Below are 19093 nucleotides of genomic sequence, written 5' to 3' on the forward strand. Positions count from 1 at the left end.
GTTCAGGCTGAAGAGGAGACAGTGCCCTCAACACCTGGAGACCACAAGAGCCCCCGATGGCCGGGGTCCCCTGCATTCCTGCTCCCTGAGTGGCCGGCTCCTGGACACCCCCCAACCCCCCCGCCCCGGCCACACTCTGTGAGGTCAGTAGGACCTGTCCTCAAGGACATTCTGCAGGTCTCCTGCCAGCTGCTCTGGCTACTGAGGGGGTCCGAGTCTGCTCAGACGGGAGAGTGTTTGGTGCCCTGGGAGCCGCACATCTCTTTCTCCTCACCTGGAGTTCTCAGACCTGCCTGTGTCTAGACACCATAATAAAAAACACATGTCAAGCCCTCCTGTCCTCACTCACGACCCCCACCTCAGTGTGTTTTGGACTCTGCCAAACTGTCCTTCGTGGCTCAGGGAAGTGGTGCAAAAAGAGTTGGGGGATGGTTTCCCGGGGACACTTCCTGTCTAATGCCACCACGAAAGAACCTTCAAAACTATGCTCAGAGACTCAGGATTTGAAAGTTGTATGTACGGAATGTCCGTAAAATCTGGAAGCAGGTGCATCTCTGTGTGTCCTCAAGGACATCTCGCTGCTGTCAGGAATGAAACAGCATCATCGGTGCATGTTTCCACATTTTGTGTATGACGTGTACGTTGCCCCCTGCTCCCCTTGTGGGGGCTTCTGGGGGGGAAAACAGCGCCTCCCAGTAGAAGGACGGCACTCCCTTTGGATGCTTTCTTTTCTCATCAGAGGCACGAGGAGGGAGAGCCTCAGCCGGGGATGGCGCCTCTCCTCCCATCAGATGGGGCCCTGGTTCTGCCTCCCCCTCAGACTGACACCGGGGACGAGAGCTGTGGTGGTGACAAGGCAGGCGGTGCGGCCAATTAGACTTTCCCTCCCTGTGGGGATGTGGGGGGCGAGTGCCCTGGGACCCCCCGGAGGCATCAGCCTCCTGCTGACATCACTCACCGGCGCCTCTTCATCATTTCTACAACATTCCTCTAGGCTACCCTGCTCCATGCCTCAGTCATCCGCTAATGGAGTCCACGTGACCACGAAGTGTCAGACAAATCTGGGGCAACCGCCTCACTCTCTTCCCAGAGCCCTTGGAATTCTCTGGAACGGAGAATATTCAAATGCCTTTCTTGGTGAAACAGCAGGCTTCCAACCCCCCAAATATTATGACTTGAGTTAAATATAACCCAGAGATGAAAATAACGGCACAACACGGGGCTTGGAGAAGCCATGGAGGGAGTGGCTCACGCGCAGTCACGCTTTCTGACCCCCTGGGCGTGGCGGGCCGGCCACAGAACCCCCGGCCACTGGGGCGGAGAGCCCACAAACACACACAGACACCTCGACGCATTCTGGGCTGGTGAGTTACGCCTGCAGCCTGGCTGGGCCTTGCGGGTGCTGGCGGCTGGATATTGTCTCCTTTTTTCTAAGCGGACATGGTGTGGCTTCCAGGATGGGGAGGACGCCGCCGTCTTCGCTCTGGTGTGGAAAGGGAGACTCGTTGACTTTTAAGACTGGGGGAGGGGACCACGGTTGGAGTGGGACACCCCGCAGTGTCCCCTGGGGGCTCAGCTTGCTGATGTTTATTTCCTGAGCCAGCGGGAAGATGACCTGTGCCCTCTCCTGATCCTGGATTGCCTCTTCAGATAATCCCGAAGGAGGGGAGGGCGAGGAGATGTCCACCTGGGGCCCTGAGCTGGGTTCGCCAGCCTGCCTCGGTTTCCCCTGTAGGCGCGAGCAGAAGTGTTCGGTAAGAACTCAGGGGGGCGGGGGTAGATGAGCACAAGGTCTTCTGAAAGTCAGACTCCCGGAATTCCAATCGCAGTGATTACAGTCGCTGTTGGCCTAGGGCTGGATTTGAACCAGTGAGGGCCGGGCTACCAGCCAGTCACCCAGCAACATGGCCTCAGGGCCATTCCTCTCTCCTCCGCTGGGGCCCAAACAGGAAATAGCTCAGGCCCGTCCAAGACAGCCGACAGACTGGCATCTCCTTTCGTTTTACCAACGCCACGCATGTGGGAGGGGGGGCAGCATTTGTAGCTGCTTCCTTTGGTCCCCGTAAGGCAAGCGGGGTGGGTATAATACCCTCCACTTTAGAGATGAGAAAACTGAGCCAGAGGCCATAAGGCTTACAAGTCACAGACGTGGAGTTGACCCCGAGTGTGTTCTGATCGCCAGGGCTGCGGTCTTATCTCGGTACCTCACTCTCCACCCTCGCCCCTCACCTCCACGCAGAGGCAGGGTGGGAATGCTGGGGAAAGTCGAGGCTGCTCGCTGGACCGTGAAATCTACAAAGACAGCAGCAACAATGTTTTCTCGTGCCTTTCCTCCAATCTTTTCTTTTTTTTCCAGCACACTCTCTCTCTCCCTCTCTCTCACTCAGGCGTGCATGGGAGGAAGTCCAGAGCGATGTATGGGAAGGTGTGGGCGGAAGGTGGGGAGAAGGACTCCGTCTTGTCAGGGTCTTTGCTTTCATGCTCTCTGGTCCCTTCCTTAAAGACGAGTCTGCGGAAGGAAACCCTGTTCCCCCAGGATCTGAGAACAAAATCACAAAGGCGCCTCCTCTCCCCACCGTCCCCCATCACCGAATCCCTAGATGCCTTATTTAAAAGACGGCTCGGGTGTGGGAAGGGGATTCCTACATCCCCTCGCTGCCGGTGTGAGGTTCTTTGGCGGAGACCAGAGCCAGAGGGGGGATGCCTCCCCAGGACTCACCCCCAGAGCTGCCTGCTTGCTTCCTGCATAAGGAAGTAGACATCACAAGCTGTTCCGGGGTGCACAGAGCACCTGACTGCCCCCCTTTTCCATCCTGAGACCCACTGTCCGGCTCTCCACCTCTGTGCCCCCTAATCCTTCCTCCACCCCCATCTCCGGGGCTACAAAGCCCCTGCTAGAAGTTGACAAAGCTGACTGGCTGCTTAATGTGCTACAGGTGTTGTTGCTAGGCAACCACCCCACTCGGTAGCTCCGACTCTGTCAGCCCAGATCAAACCCCTGGTAGCACTTAACCCCGTAACTGCTTACCGCAAATGCTAATTACCCAGGCCCACCGAACAGCAGATTTCACACCATTTATTTATTTATCAAGGATCATGGGGCTGGGTTCTCGGCACCTTCTGAGCCTCAGCCAACGCTCCTCACCACGGAGCCGCCGGTCAGGCTGCCCCAAGCAGGAAGTGGGAGCCTTTTGCTTGTAAGTGTCTGTCCTCTTTCCTGCATTCGGTGGCAGCAGAATGGAGCGCTGGCCATCTCCGAACTGGATTCTCCCTCAGTCCACCAAATGTCTTGACTCCTCTCTGGACTCCGGGGAAGAGGTGCCCAGGCAGGTTCCTGCATTTTTGACTACTTCTAGGTTAACATGCTTCATCTAGAACCTCATAGTTATGAGCGGAAAGTCGTTTCTTTGATGTTTGTACTCAGTTGTGTAGGGGATGACCACCAATTTTGGATGATTCTTTAAAACTTGAGTGCTTCTGGGCACTCCTGTTCTCGGGCTTTGCTTCCGAAGGTAGAGTAACTCCCTGTCCTTCAGCTTGATCAGGAGTTATGGGAAGCTCTGGACATAGGCAGACAGATCTGTATACTAGGACGTAGACCAGACTCTAGCAGAACGGATCTGTCCTGGAGTTGGGTCTGCGATCTGGACTGCAATCGCCCTGCCCAGCCTACGGTTAAGTCCTTCGCAACTATTGGTGGATTCGTGAACACAACCATGTTTCTAATTGTTCTTTTTCTAACCCACAGAGTAGGGTTTGCAGGCACGAGGGAGACCATTGAGCACCAGGGCGAACTCCCCTCCCTTCTTCCTACCTTTCCCCCGCGAGACTGAACTCTGTCTGTAAGTCACGTGGTAGGAGATTTCCATGAAGCATTGATTCTCCTTCATGATGGCGAGGGGCCAAACAAGGGTAGCCCTGATTGTGAGGGGCGAGTCTCTGGCCAACTGGGCCATAGAAGTGGAGAGTTCCACACATTCTCAGCAGACAGCTTCTTCAGAGCACAGTGGCACCAGAGCACTGGAAGGGGTTCCAAAGGGTCCCTAACTGCTCTCCTTTTGAGCTCCAGTAAAAATCCCTTCTCTTCCTGGAAGTTGTCTAGATACTCAGGGTCAGAGGGGCAGAGAGGATTGACTTCTCTTGAGCACTTACACTCATTATATAGAAACAGGTATTTCTACCTCGTGCCCCACTGTGATACAGATATCATGCTCATTCTGGGTAGACTAGGTCAGGCGCTGGACTAGTGCCTATATATTTAACCTTTCCTGTAGCTCTAGCGTGTGGATATGACCATCTCTATCCTGAATGCGGAACGTTGTGGTTCAGAGAGGGGAAATAACTTGCTTGAGTTTGCACAACAAGCAAGGAGCCCAGCTGCTACTCTGAGTCACGGATCTACTTCGAAAGCCACAGGAGGTTAAGTGACTTGCCCGAGACCCCATGGCCAGGGATTGATGGGGCAGAGATTTGAATTCTCATGGCTCTGACTCTAAAGCTCTTTTCCTATTTTGACCGCTACTTCACACCATTTTTAAGAGCTGCCCCTCCAGTTTCTGTGTTGGGTGCTTGGTGCCTCCCTCGAAGTGAAAAATCCACGTGGCCAGCATGGAGGAGGAGTGGACGCTGGGGAGCGGCGCAGACTGCATCCGGGAAAGGCTGCGTCGTGAAGAAACGTCTCTTGTCCGTCTCTTTCCTGTTGCCTCAGCGGGATCTCATTGAAGAGAGCAAGAGAGGAAGAGAGGGGGGGGGGGGGGAGAGGAGACACCGGGAGGTGAGGGGGCAAGGGAGGGAGGGAGAGAAAGAGACAAGATGGAGGGAGGAGGAGAAAGACGGGTAGGAAGAAGGAGGGGAGGAGAGGGAGAAAAGAGAGACGGAGAGGGGGAAACACTCACACATACACACGCGCCGGCTTGTTCCTGAGCCCTGTGGCTCCCTGCTTCCCTCCGGCATCTCCAGTCAGGAATGCCTTGGCTTTGGGCTAAGTCACCATCGCCAGCTGGTGGCATTAAGAGTTGGACGTGCCAGTTCGGTCACAGGTGACAGGATTGGGAACATCATCATGGCCCTGGCTCCTTCCCAGTAGACCCCATAGGTCATGGAAAACCCCAGTTGGGGAGTCAAAAGGGGCCACAAAGAGACGGCATATCCCGGGTCCCCGTTAGGACAGGGGGGTGACGGCTCGCCTCCTGAGTTTTTAACACTTTCATGCAAGTGGTTTCTCCATAAAGTATTAATAATGTTCCTATAATTGATACTTCAGGGCAGTAACCTCTGACAAAATGGCCCTGATTAGCAGATAATTGAGTGTGTTGGATTGTGTCCTGAGAGAGCTGAACGCCAGGCAAGGCCCATTAGCCCATCATAATGACCCCTTTTGTCAGGTATTAGTGTCATTAAGAGGCTGCTCTCTGAAATCAGTCCCTTTATTTAACTCTTTTCCCTAATTATATGGATCATTTTACAAATCAAAGCAAATGTTTGCATACAGCCCTGGTCCTGCCGCCCAGTGAGGCGCCGGAGGGACAGGCCGGGATCCCGGAGTGGAGAGTCCTGGGTGAGGAGGGCATTCACGGTCACGGGGAGTTTCCTGAGGCGATGAGCCCCCGAGGAAAGCATTCTAGGAGAGGCTGGTGCCCCTTGCTGGTTTAGGGGCTTGCGGGGCTGGGGGAGAGCACTTGGCCCCCTGAACCCCGAAAATGGGGTCTTTGACACCGAGTCCAGCCACAGGGCACCCAGGAGACACAAAACACCTGGGTTGGTCATTGGGTGCTGCTCACAGGTGGCTCCCGTCTAGGACAGGGAGCAGGAGCCTCGGGGAGCGGCCAGAGAGCATAAATAAGGTCCCGATCCGCGTGGCCGCGTGGCCCTGCTAAGAGCCGGCAGCCAGGTAAGCAGCTGGTGCTTCTGGGACTCCTGGGGACTTCGAGAGCGATCAGCCCCCAGGCCACACGCACAGAAGTGGACATAACCGGAGGCTCCGGGGACAGAAAGCTGCTTCTGACCTGTTCTCCCCAGCGCCTTCTCACTCATTAGAAAGCGCGGACGGTTTCCCTGGACGTGCTCCCACTCGCGGCCTGACACCTTCCCTGCCCTCCGAGCTCCACGCAAAGCTTCGGATCCCAGGGCCGGATCCGGGCGGGTGAATCAGAAAGAGGTCTCGGAGTCTCGCCTGAATTGCAGAGAGACAAGGGACTGAGAGGCTGTTGGCAGCACAGAGGGTATATTTTTATATATGCCAACGAGGAAGCCGAAGGGAGATCATTTATTACAGGCAGGGCCAGAGGTGGCTGAGCTGGGGGATGATTTATTTATTTGGCAAAGTGATGGGTGCATTTCCCAAGGAGAGAGAAAGGCCTGCGGTGGGTCCAGGGCCGGTGTGTGTGTGTGTGTGTGTGGACCAGGTCTCCCCTGCCTCTCCACCATCCCCGCAAAGGCAATGCCCCCTGAGTGTGCTCCCCCTTGTTTGAATCGCAGAGCAGCCCGTGCTCCCACGGTCTGCATCAGGCCTGCTGAATTTCCCAGCAGCGGCCCTGGGTGGAGAGCCGCCAGCCATGCCGAGACGCCGCTGGGGTTTTTGCCGAGGAAGCAGAATTTCGGTGGTAGAGTGTGATATTCTCCTCTCAAAAATAATACCTTTCATTTAAGGTAGGAGAGGAGGTTTGACATCCCGTGAAAATATGATTTTCAGTCCGGTTCTGCTCAGGGCAGACTTCTGCTTCAGGGTCTACGGAGCACTTGCTGAAGGTGGGGCTGGAGACAGCGGCAGTCCTGGGGACACAGCGGTGGCGGAGGCAGAGGCGGAGAGTGGGACTGGTGGCAGGCGGAGTGGGGGGGCACTTTGCTTTCTGGCTGCAGCTCCCTCGGGGGGCCAGTTCTGCTGGAACTCCAAGGAAAGCAGCTCCCAGGAAAGAAGTGCATACCTACCTCGCCAACCCGAGTACGGACTGCGGGTAGAGGGACACGTGTGTTGCGACAAATACAGTAACAACTGTTCTATGAAATGTCAGTTTCTAAGGATGAGCTTAGGACTCTACGGTTGTCTGCAGACATGTCTTAAACATTATACCTCCTAGGCCCTGACTCAGGGGCCGGTGTACCTAGATGAACGGGCCATGGAACCTGTCTTCAAGTCGCTCACGGCATCCTGTGTGTGTGTGTGTGTGTGTGTGTGTGTGTGTATGTGTTGGTGGGGGGCGGGTGGTGGAAGGACATATGCACAGATTCTTCAACAAACACACGGGCTAGGTGTTATGGGAGAGCACAGCAGGAGGAAGAGCTGACCGCTTCTGGTTAGGAGGGAAGGAGAAGGCTTTTCTAAAGGTGTGATACTAAAGCTGAGATTTTCGAGTTTGTCAGATAAAAAAAAAAATGAGCTAAAACATCACAACAAAGAACAGCTACATTTATCAGGGATTCTAGTATAATAATCATAATACCTAATCTTATGGAGCAATTACTGTATGCCAAAACACTTTGCATAATTTATCTCATTTAATCCTTACAGCAACCCTGTGATAGGTATTCTTGATACCCCCACTTTACAGCGGAGAAAATGTAGATTTTGAGGGAATTTGTGGAGATTAAATACTCTTCTGGGACCACACAAGTCTGTTAAGTGGTGGGAATCAAAGCTGAACCCAGACTTCTGAAGTCAGAGCGCATGCTCCTTCTCATGCATCAGCCCGACTTCCCACGCACTGTCCACATGTAACCTGTTTAATCCTTGCAACAACCCAGAGAGGCGGGCCTCCTTCTCCTCATTTTCAGGAGAGAAAATCGGGAGTGCAGGAGAGTTAGCGATCCGCCGCGCGAGGAGATAACAGAGGCAGAGTGTATTGGGGAATCTTCCAGAGGTAACTTGTGATTTCCTATAGATCCCCGTGCCGATAGCCCTGGCTCTTTGGAACAACAGCTCTAAGTCTTGCCATCCTTGTGGTTCAAACATAAAGTTTAGGGTGAGAGATGGAAGGATGTGACCTTGGCAGTAGGCAGAAAAAGGGTCCCCCGAGGCTAGTCTCTGACCAGTCTACATATGCTAGGTTACACGGCAAAAGGGTTGCATGTGGAATTAAGGCTGTTGATCAGTTGACCTTGAGATGAGAGACGACCTTGGTTTGTCTAGATGGGCCTGGTGAAATCACCAGGGTCTTCGTAGGTAGAAAGCAGAGGCAGAAGAGAAGGAACTAGAAAGAAGGCATGAGAGAAAGACTCCACTGATGTCGCAGGCTATGAGGATGGGGACATGAGGCTACCGGCCAAACAGTGCAAGCGGCTTCTAGGAGCTAGAGAAGGCTAGGAGATAGATTCTTCCCTCAAGCTTCCAGCAAACAATGCAGCTTGGCCACCATCTTGATTTTAGCACAGAGAGACTCCTTTTGGACTTCTGAACTCAGAACAATGAGATAATAAATTTGCGTTGCTTTAAGCCTCTACATTTGTGGCAACTGGTTTTCGCAGCCACGGAGTCGGAAAGCAGAATGGGTCAGCCTGAGGAAGGCCCTGCATGCTGGACTCTGGAGTTCAGTTGTTGATTAATCCATTTTAAAGAATGGATAAGGAGACCTCGACTCTGCTGAGTCTCTCTGAGACCCAGAGTGGTTCAGCCTTAGGAGATGCTACCCAAGTGCCCTCAGGAGAAGGCACAACCGGTCTATTCCAGACTGCCAAGATTGTATGTTCTTTGGAGAACAAACCTGGAAACAGAAGATCTTTGTCACTTGGTCGTAATCACACTGGCAGGGAGCCAGGGGTTGGGGGCATGGTACGCCGTTCTTCTGCAGGCAGAAGCTGCTCATCATGGAAGCCATACGGGCCAAGAGGTTATATTCTCATTGGACTTAACAAGTTTTGGCTGGTGACTTATTTTACACCAGATACTGTGTGTGGGAGAGACAATGGTGAGCAAGCAAATATCCCACCATAGTTGTCATGGAGCTTATGGTTCTGTGGGAGTCAGATATCCAACAAAAAGTCCCAAATAGATATATAATTATAAATTGCCACGAGCGCTGTAAAACAGAAGAGTAGGGTTTGATGGGAACCTACACAAGAGGGCCTCATTTCTATTGGGAGTTTCATGAATGGTCTCTTGAGAGGTGACACTGAGCCAGAGAGTCGTGCATAAGAAGGACTTCGTGGATGAAGAGTATGAAATGAGCATTTCAGGGAGAGGGAATGGCATGTTTGAAAGCCTGCATCTGGTAAGAGTAAGCACAGCCAAGGACCTCCCAGAAGACGTGTGTGGCTGGAACATGGTGCATGAGGGGACGAATGGCACAGGTTGTTGCTGGAGAGGCAAGGTTGTGGTGAGCATTTTTGTGGCCCCTTTCAGGACTTTGGACACAACCCTGCGCAAGGTAGACAACCACTGAGTGGGAAAAAGAGTGGCGTGATCTGATCTGTGCTTTGGAGAATGTTCTAGAAGGCAATAAGAGGCAATCTGGAGAGCAGGAAGGAGGCAGTGGCAGTAGTCTAGGCAAGAGATGATGGTGTCTTTGACAAGAGTGACAGGGCTAGCACTAGCTGGGCAGATCTGACATTATTTTGAAGATAGACTCATTTAGACGTGGTGATAGGTTGAATATGGAAGTAGGGGGAGGAGGCAGGAAAAATTCCCAGGTTTCTGGCAGAAGTGGCTCAATGGATGGAAGTAGAACTTGTTGAAATGGGACAGGTTGAGGGAGGGGAGAGGTTGTGATGAGGGTGAACTCCAAGGGTTTTATTTTGAATATTTCAAATTTCAGAAGCTCTTGAAAAATGTCAAGGAAGCAGTTACGCCGACAAGATGGGAGTTCGACAGTGAGGCTGAGGTCTGGGCTGAAGACATCCATTTGGAAAGTCGCTAAAGCCATGGGAATGGGTGAGTATGGAATGACACGGGATGAGGCTGGAGAAGCTCCCAATTTCAAGTTTGTTCTTGTCTGTATGGCTTATCTCAGCAGACCCTCCATTCGCTCCCTGGTACTTCTCTCCTCTCTTATAGTTAAGAGGGGCCATAACACTCGGTCTGTAAAAATGACAAGGGAAGGCCCATGTATGGTTTTTCTGCCTTTCCATTTCCTTCCTGCACTTACAAGATGGTGGAGCCTTTATGACCTGGGTCTCTGAGTGACTACGTGCGGCCCCTTCCCTGTTGAGATGTCTTGGATACAGAGCACAGGATGGAAATAATAGCTTGTCATTGAAGCTTCTGAGATTTTGGTTTGTTTATTATGGCTGTGTGGTCTTTCCTACCCTTATTAATACAGTCAGGTACACAGACAGCGTAATATAGTGATCGGCAGCATAGATCACGACCCAAAATGTCTGTTTGACTCTTGTCTCTCGCTCGGATTTCTAGCTCAGTGAGCTAGGGGAATGTTGTTCTACGGGTCTCCGCGTTCTCATCCTGCAAAGGAGGAAAATAGCATCTGTAACGTAGGACTGTTTTGAGAATGAAAATAGTTAAAAATATAATGCGCTTGGAGCTGGAGAAATAATGAGGAGTCCATAACGGTCATTCAGCCAGGAGGAGGCTGCGAACTAACAAGGCAACGGAATTAGGGGAAATGCAGACCAGGCCCCAGAGAATGTGACCTCACCCAAAGCCGAGGGAGAATGCGTTGGGAAGGAGGGAGGGGCTGACTGGTAGACGCGGTGGAGACGCCAGAGAGGGTGTAGGAGATTTAGTGACCTGGGGGTCACTGGTGGTCTTAGCAAAAGCAGTGTCAATGACATGTAGGGTGTGTGGTGGGCAGGTGGGTCGTGGCAGACACAGAGGAATGGACTGGTGTAAAAAAATGGGAAAAGCATCTGTATACAAGCCTTTGGGGGCAGCTTGTGGGGAAGGGACTAAATGGAGAGATGGGGGGTAGAGGTGGGTGTGGGACCTATGGAGATTTTGATTTTAAGGTGGGGGATTCTAGAGCATAGTCAAATGACGGGGAAGTCCAGGTGGAGAGGGGAAGTTGAAAACTTGAGAGCAAGAGGACAGAGTCAATGCAACAGGCCCTTGAAGTTGTCTTGAGGCAGTGGGATCAGCAGCACAGGTCAGAGGACTGGCCTCTCCCTCCCCTGGAATGGGAGGTAGGAGGAGAGGACGGGCACAGGTGCAGGGAAGGGGTGGGGTTTGGAGGCAGAAAGAGGGGCAGGGCTCTTCTGTACAGCGTGGATGTGCGCTCAAAGGGAACGCGTGTTCCTGTCCTGCTTATGTGGTGGGGGTAAGGCTCTGACTGAGGAGAAATGGGGAGGGGTCCTCGGGAGGGAGATGGGATGGAGCTCTGCTGCCCATGGAGGGCGGGCCCCTCTTGGAGGTGCTTTGCCACAAATCTGGGTCTGAACCTTTTCCATGAACTCAAACCCGAGATCCTTCTCTCCTGTAGGAAGAGCTAGAACCATGTTCTCTGATAGGACAGCATTCAGCCTGGGGATCTTCAGTGGTGTTTCCCATTGTCGTTCCACACAAGCTCTCCTTCCCCACCAAAGGGTTTGGTGCAGTGTCTCCTGAGCACATTCTGGGCCTTTTTGACCAGACCTCCCGGCTCATGGGATATTCCCACCTGTGACGTCTTCCGTACCCATCTCCTCTCAACTAAACCCAAATCCATCTAAGCTAAACTCAAGCCCCTGAATTTTGTGATGCCTTTCCATCCCTTTGTCCCACAGTAACCCCCATCTCCCCCCACCCCACCATTTTTATATAGCACCTGGCGTAAACCTCCTCCAGTTGTGAGTAACACGGTCTTGGGCATGAGGCCCAGGGCCATGTGCTGCGCTCCCCACGAGCACGTGCCCTGGAGTTGTTCTGTTCACACCGCAGTAGCTGCTGCCATGCCCCAGATGTGTCTCCTCACAAAAGTACGGAGGGTAGGAAGGAGGGCAGAAGACTCACACACCCATGAGTCTTCTGTGGGGGATCTTCCATAATAGATGTTCACTAAACACGGCTTGGTAGATTTGTGGGAGTCAGTAGATATGAGAAAAGCTCAAGGGTGAGGCTGCCAAGGCTTCCCCTGGATTTGTTCTCTAAATGGCAGCATCTTCCTTAAGCTCCGAGCCTGGATGGCAACATCTTGCATCTAAGAGAGGAGCGATTCTATCCAGCCCTCCCCACAACCCCGAGGAGTGGGCCAGGAGGGGATTCCCGTCTGCAGGATCTGAGCTGACCTTGGGCAGAAAGGCCTGGCTTGATGGGAGAGGGATCAGTGCTAATAGGTTCTAGTATGTCGGCTGGGGCTTGCTCATTGCGGGCAAAGAATGGGACCAGGCAGGCAGATCGAGGCAGAGAAGGAATGGGCTTGTGCAGAGTCCGCGACAGGACGTGGGTCCCCTCATCTGCCTGGCTGACATCGTGTCCCCTCCTCTGGTTGCCCATCCGAGATGCTCCCTAGAAGCGCTGTGTGGGCGTGCAGTTCAAAATAACAGTGAATGTGTCTTGGGTTTGTTCAGCTTTGAATGTGGCGTCCTGGAAACATGTAGCCGGCGTGCCCACCTGGCGCTCATCTGGGGTCCAGAGTCCTCTCCAGCTGAATAAGTCAACGCAAGTGAGCTGGGGGGAGCCAGCTCTCCTGTAACTCCGCTCTCACCTTCAGAGACCCTCAAGGTCATCCAGTGCCAGCTGCACTATGGGAGACAGGCTAATGCTGGGGACGAAACCAAGTCAGGCAAGAGCCAGAACACCAACGGAGAGACCTAAACCATCATCCTCTCCTTGGCTTCAATGTCTACCTCCACCACGTCCTTCCTCCTCCTCCTTCACGACCCAGAGCAGGATTCTCCGGAGGTGGAGTCCTGGTCGAAGAGAAGTAGGTGTGGTTCCTGCAAGGGAAGAGGTCCTCCGCGGAGAAGAGAAAGAGGAAGAAAGCACAGAGTAGGGGCTCAAGGACTTTGCTGACAGGGACTGAAGAAGGTGCAGGCTCTGGGTTCCAGTGCTCCAACGGCTTGCCTTCTGGGAGAATTTCCTTAAGAAAGGAGCCACAGGAATCGCCGATTGGGAATTACAAACCCACCCTGTCAGTTCTTTCGAAGAGAATTTCTTTCTCCAACCGAGAGCCCGCTTGGAGTGCGAAGGGCGAGCTCAGCGAGGTTACTGGCCCTGTCTCTCCCTGGCTCATTCCCCCTCTGCTGGCTACACAGCCCACCTCACCAGGAGGTCGCCTTCCTGCCCCACACGCTTCTCACCCCAGCATGTCCCCCCGGTAGGTCAGGAGGCAGTCTCTCATATTTATGTCTGTTTCAGCTAACAGGCTGTGGACAGGCAGGTCCCCTGCCTCCCCGAATGACTGCTGTGTCCACAGCGAAGCTGCCTTTGTCCTCCTCGGGGGTTCCTGAATGCGTGGATTAGAGTCAACTCTGAGGACAGTGGGGACTGTCCAGGGTGTGGCTGATAGGGAACCCCTCAGATTGGGGATGAGGAATAGAAGTGCGTTTGAATCACAGATGGAAACTGCTTATGTTTCTGTTCTTCAGGATCCCTTACATACTGGAGAGGAGCAGAGAATTCTGAACTCATCTTTCCTGAGAGGGTGCTTCTGGTGAGCTAGCTCCCCAAGTCTGAGAACCACAGCTCCTCTGAAGCTTGGAATTCAATTGCCCCAACAGCGAGGAGCCTTGGGGTAGGTTGGGGAATTTCTCGGGGGATGTAGTGCTCGTGCTTTTCCCTGATTCTCTATCCCTGCTGCCCGTCTGGGATCCTGAAATGTGTTTGGACAATGGGTATTCTTTGTGTTGTGATGATAAGGGGTGATGTGTGGGTACCCTGACCTTGCCTCCTCTATCAGTGGCCCAAAGAACAAAGCAGACAGCAGAGAAGAGAGGAGGGGAGATAGGTGTGTCGGAGTGAGGCCAGGAGTGCCTGTTTTCTCTGTTCCTCCCACAAATGACCTCATTCATTATGGAAAAGGTTTAACTGATATGGAGTCATAACGGTGCAAGAAGAAGAAACAGCCCAATCGATACTCTCTGGGGCACCTGGGGGTGCGGGTGGTGGAGTGCAGGGGGTGGGAGGGTGGGGAGGAAGCAGGGAGGAAGGAGGGAGGGCATTTAGAAAACGATCTGGCTTCAGCAGCGGCGCTGGAGCATCTGTGCTTCTGTTAACCATGGAACATGCGCGTCTAATCCCAATTAACTTCTGCCACCATCTTTAATCTCCGCTTTTCTGTTCACGCCAGTGACAAGACGTTAGCTGCAGGCAGAGAGGCTGGGAAGACCTCACATCAGCGAGGTGGGACGAACCAGATGGGCCCCGCGTGCCCGGGTACTGGTGGTGGGCGCGGAACAGGCAGAAGCAGTAGTTGGGTCATTACCCGAGGTCTTGGCCGGACCTCCAGCTCTTCGTGACTCAAGCGTATCCAGGGAACTGGGGAGAATCGTTGGCCTTTGTCCTCGGGCCGTGTGTAGGGACTCTGTTAACATTTTTGTAAGTGAAAGCTCCTTACAGGCGCTGTTTATGTACCAGAAAGCCATAACAGGATTGAATCTTAATGAGCTGCCTGTGAAGGCCAACATCTGAGCTTGGGTGACGTCCAAGGGCTGCTTCTCTGGGCCTCAGTTTCCAGGGCCAAGCAAAGAAAGAATGATGAGAGATGATCCACATCGATATGGTCGCCACTGGTGCCATGTGGCCATTCAAATTTGAATGAAGTGAAATTAAATTAAATTAAAAATTCAGCTCCTCCGTCACATGAGCCACGTTTCCAATGCTCCACAACCACACATGGCTAGGGGCTACTGTGTCAGAAAACATGGCTATGGAACATCTCCTGCACTGCAGGCGTTACTGTTGGACAGCGCTCATCTCTAAGGCGGCTTCCTCTAAGGCCATCACGTGAACTCTGTGATCCGCTGTTATCAAGAGACCTGTAGAATTGCGGATACACAGTGCATGGGCCCACAGGCACAGAGCACACACACATCACTCTCTTCCGTCAGGACAGTGTAGAGAAAGCGTATGGCTTGTCTCAACAGCTGCCTAATTGGGCGTTGCTTCTGACTTCTCATGAAACGTTAGGGACTTCTTGTGATTACATATTGTATACACATTTCCTGCATGCCTACTACAGGCTAGGCATTGTTCAGAGCACTAGTGGAGTACAGAGTTTGGGGAAGATCCATTCTTATATACAGTTCCTTTGCCGTGAGAGGAGGCACCATCACTGTGAGCATCGGTGACCCCCTTTGGTGTCTACTTGCTCGATGGGCACAGAGAGCTCTGCAGAGGTGGCCTTGCCCTTGAAGGGCTGGCATTGCTCAAACGACTCTCTGACTGGATGAGTACTTGATAGGAAGGCTGCGAAGAGGTAATGGTTGTGTTGTGTGGTAAGTACTCAGCGAGAGGCATGGACAGTCCGTCGTGGGGGCAGAGGAGAGGAAGACACTCTTTTCTGGGCCTCAGTTTCCTCATGTGCATGGAGGGGCAGGGCCCCTTGACCTCCAAGGCCTCCTCATCGCTAAGACTTCCTCTTTCGGGAGTCCCACTGCCTGAGCGCTCTTTAGAGGACCAGGCTTTCTCCGTGCCAATTTCAGGTTGCACAGGCTTTTCTGCGTCTCCCAACGGCGCTGCCCTTTCCTTCTTTTAAATCCTGAGGAGGCCTGGAGGCACCTTCCCTCCCCCGTACCCCTCCCTCCTCCCAGGTTGCATAGCCCCAGCCTACTTCTTGTCATATTTCCTACTGGATCGGGTGTTTAATTAAAATCATAATTAAAATTGATCTCCTCATTAGCATGCACCTGCTCTGCCTCTCACATCCTTGCGTTCCATTATCCACTGAAGATGTCAGGACTGACAGGCGCGTGCCAGACCCCAGGCCAGCCCTGCCTGATGGGGTTGGCCGATGACAACATCTGGACAGAGAGGACTTTGGTGGGGAAGCTGCATCTGCGGCAGAACAGCACACAATTAGCACCAGGTGGGCCCTCTGGGGAGAGGCCGGGCTGTGTGATGGCCTTCAGGCAGCTGGCTAGATCGAGCAGTCCTCAGGGAAGGACACTGCCCATGTGTACTTTCCTAGGCCCCTACCCGTGTGCATGCACCCACCTGTGCCCCTGCAATGGTGATCTGTGATAAGCCAACAAACCCTTGCCTGGGAGAATCCGGGGGTTGAAAGCAGAGGGGGGTCCCTCACTTCCCTGGGCGGAGACCTGACCATGACTTCCAGGAGCCTCTAGCAGGGCCGAGTTCTGGCTGCTGTGGGGGCTTGGGCTGTCTCTGGCACCTACAGAGCCTGGCACAGAGTATGCACTCGCTTTACTTACTGACACTTGTTCAATGAATACCTTTCAGTCCCAGAAATCACTAAATGAAATAAGATTCTTCCACAAGGGGGTGCGGATAGCGATGTGATGTGAAACATGATATCCCGTGTGCCATACCTTTTAGCAGATCCTGTTCAAGTTCTTTATTAGAAGGCTAGGTCAGGGGTGCCTGGGTGGTTCAGTTGGTTAAGCATCTGCCTTTGGCTCAGGTCATGATCCCAGGGTCCAGGGATCGAGCCCCACATGGGGCTGCCTGCTCGGTGGGGAACCTGCTTCTCTCTCTCCCTCTCCCTCTGTTCTCTCTCTCTCAAATGAATAAATAAAAATCTTTTAAAATAACAACAACAACAACAATAATAAAATAAGTTTAAGTCAAACCGACCTCACATCAAAGGGAGTTTTGCATGGGAACAGGAATTTAGTCTGTGGGGTCAGACCTCATTCCCCACATCCCAGAGCTCTGCCTCTCACAGGCTATGTGGCCCTGGGCCGTTGACCTCTCTCAGCCTCAGTTTGCAAATATATGAAATGGGACTCCAAATGCCTGCCCAGTAGGGTGGTCACAGGGAGGAAATGAGGTCATCAGTTGTGGTCATTAACGATTCCGTCTCTTGTTCTTCTTCCCTTGTTATTCTAAAGCTCCGATTGTAATGTCCTGCCTGTGACAGCACCAGGACTTACATCGTCTGTTGTGGTAAGAACAGTGTGTCCGTCTGTCGAGCATTTTCTGCATATGATAATGAACTTGGGTGTGGGGCGGCTCAGCGATCCCGACCCCCCGGAAGCCAGGGTTCCAGAGGAAGGTGAGCCCGCAGTGAGGAGGACAGCTCTCACTTGTGGCCATGGCCGTAGCCGCCCTGAGCTGGCTTTGCAGGAAGAGTGGGGCGTGGCGGGCCAAGAGAGTTTCCTGTAGTGGGAGGTTTGGCCTGAACGTCGGGCCCCTGTGTTGTTACCTCTCCCAGCTCAACGGAGGCTGCTGAGAGGGCTTGAGCAGGGCCGAGCAGGGGAAGGCTGGTGAGGACCAGCCGGGCTGCAGAAGCTTGCTGCAGATTACCCAGGGAAGCAAAGCCTCCTGGCCTGTGGAAGTTCTTCCTCTGGGCTACTCGAATTTCTTCTGCTGGAATCTTAGTTTGTTTTCTCTTCTGCAGTCTTTGGGGGAAGGAGAGAAATGTTAATGACTCTCCTCCATTACCCAGCATTGATTTGCAGGAGGGGAGCTCTGCCATCCCCTGGTCTGCCTTTCCCTCCGTGCATCCCTCTGGATACTCTAACAAGGGCTTAACCAGAGATGAGTAAGTGTCAAGGCAGCCTTAGCTCACAGTGCTTCTCCCAAATTCCTCCTCCCTCTCCCGCTCCTCTGCCTTACCAGTCCCTGTCCTTGGGGGCTCGGGGCAGAGGTCACCCTCCTGGGGGAAACAGTCCCCCCAGTCCTGCCCAGGTGGGCTCACCTCTGCTCCTCCCCGGGAGCTGCCAGCAGACAGCCCGGGAGCCCTGGGAAGTCAGGTCAAATGCAGACGATGCAGGAGCAAGAGCCAAGGGGAGGCGGGGTGTCCACCAGGGAGGTGATTAGCTCCACGGCGCCTCTAATAATAATCTGCGAGGCTAACAAACAGCACGGAGGAGGAGGCGGCGGCGAGGGCAGGCTATGTGCTGGCTGTCTCTGTCCTTGTTAAGGTTAGACGAGGAGGGAGCCCTTGTTAATTGCAGACTTATCCTGATTACTACCAGCTCTCTGCCGGCAGCCACAGGAGCCAAAGCCAAGGCTTCGTGAGGAGACCGGGAGCAGCTGAAGACCAGTGGGGCAGGGTTTCCTCTGGGCCCTCGGGACCCAAACTTGTGCAAAAACCCTGGCTTCACAAATTCAATTCGTTTGTTGGTCCATATGGACTGGCTGCTGTGTGTTCTATAGAACATTCCAAGCAGAGCTGAATTTCGATTTTGGAAGAATATGAGATGAGCGGACAAAGGTGGCTCTCCATCTATCCCGTCGGAAGACTCCCTTCCAGGACACACACATACACACGGATGCACACTAGCACTCATGCACATACACTCTCACACTCACACACACTTGGCTCTGAGCTCTCCCATGTTACAGACTCTATAAATATCCTTTGCACGGAATTCAGCTTGAATTTGTACCTACAGGGAGAGGATGGTGCTGACCTTGCTCTGGCTTCCCTGGATCCTTTGCTGCTCAAGCCTGTAGCTGACTGAGGAGGAGGAGAGCACAGGGTGGGGGGAGGGAGGACTTCCCTCAGCTAGGAGGTCCGTAAAGCCTCTGGGAGCCCGCTGGTCCACCGTGAGAGGCAGCAGCAAAGGCAAAAGAATGGCCAGGCTGGGAGCCACAGGGGCTGGGAGAGCATGGACAGGCCACCAAACCCAGCCTTAATGCAAATTTAGGGTTAGATCCTAACTTGAGCAAGAGCTCTGGTTAGCCTCATACAGAACACAGCTGGCCCAAGCCCCGAGGACAGGAGCCTGTCAGACTGAACGGGGCTGAGGGCAGTGGGGTGAGGCGCAGGCCACGGGGCTGGCCGGGCGTTAGTATAGGCAAATTGGAAAAATGCAGTTCTCCGAGGCTGTCCTCTGACACAGAATGAGTGACTCTTACCCCAGTGGATTATAACTTAAAGACCTCAAAGGGGCGCCTAGAAATAAGAAGGGTAGAATTTTCTCCCTGCTGGGTGGAGGTTTGTCTTATGCAGAAAGCACTTCATCTCACTGCCTCTTGGATCTGACCAAGAAGGACAATATGATCCTTGAGGTTCTGAGCTGCCCCGTCTTCTGCAACTGCTTAGAATGTCCCTTAATCCCCCGCCTCCCTGGGCAGCCCTCCCCTCTCTGCAGACCTGCCTAC

The 19093-nt window shown here is 53.3% G+C and overlaps 1 long non-coding RNA gene across 2 annotated transcripts in view; it reads left to right on the plus strand.

The window, feature by feature from the left end:
- The first annotated feature begins 4289 nt into the window (after positions 1–4289).
- LOC309840436 overlaps positions 4290–19093 on the plus strand; it is a 51663-nt gene continuing 36859 nt past the window's right edge. For both annotated transcript variants that reach the window (XR_014298599.1, XR_014298600.1), the window contains exons 1-3: positions 4290–4774; positions 9747–9862; positions 13450–13595. This is a non-coding gene — a long non-coding RNA (uncharacterized lncRNA). The remainder of the gene's footprint in view (positions 4775–9746; positions 9863–13449; positions 13596–19093) is intronic.

Source organism: Mustela nivalis (assembly GCF_964662115.1).
Source record: "Mustela nivalis genome assembly, chromosome: 9".
NCBI classification, from domain to species: Eukaryota; Metazoa; Chordata; class Mammalia; order Carnivora; family Mustelidae; genus Mustela; species Mustela nivalis.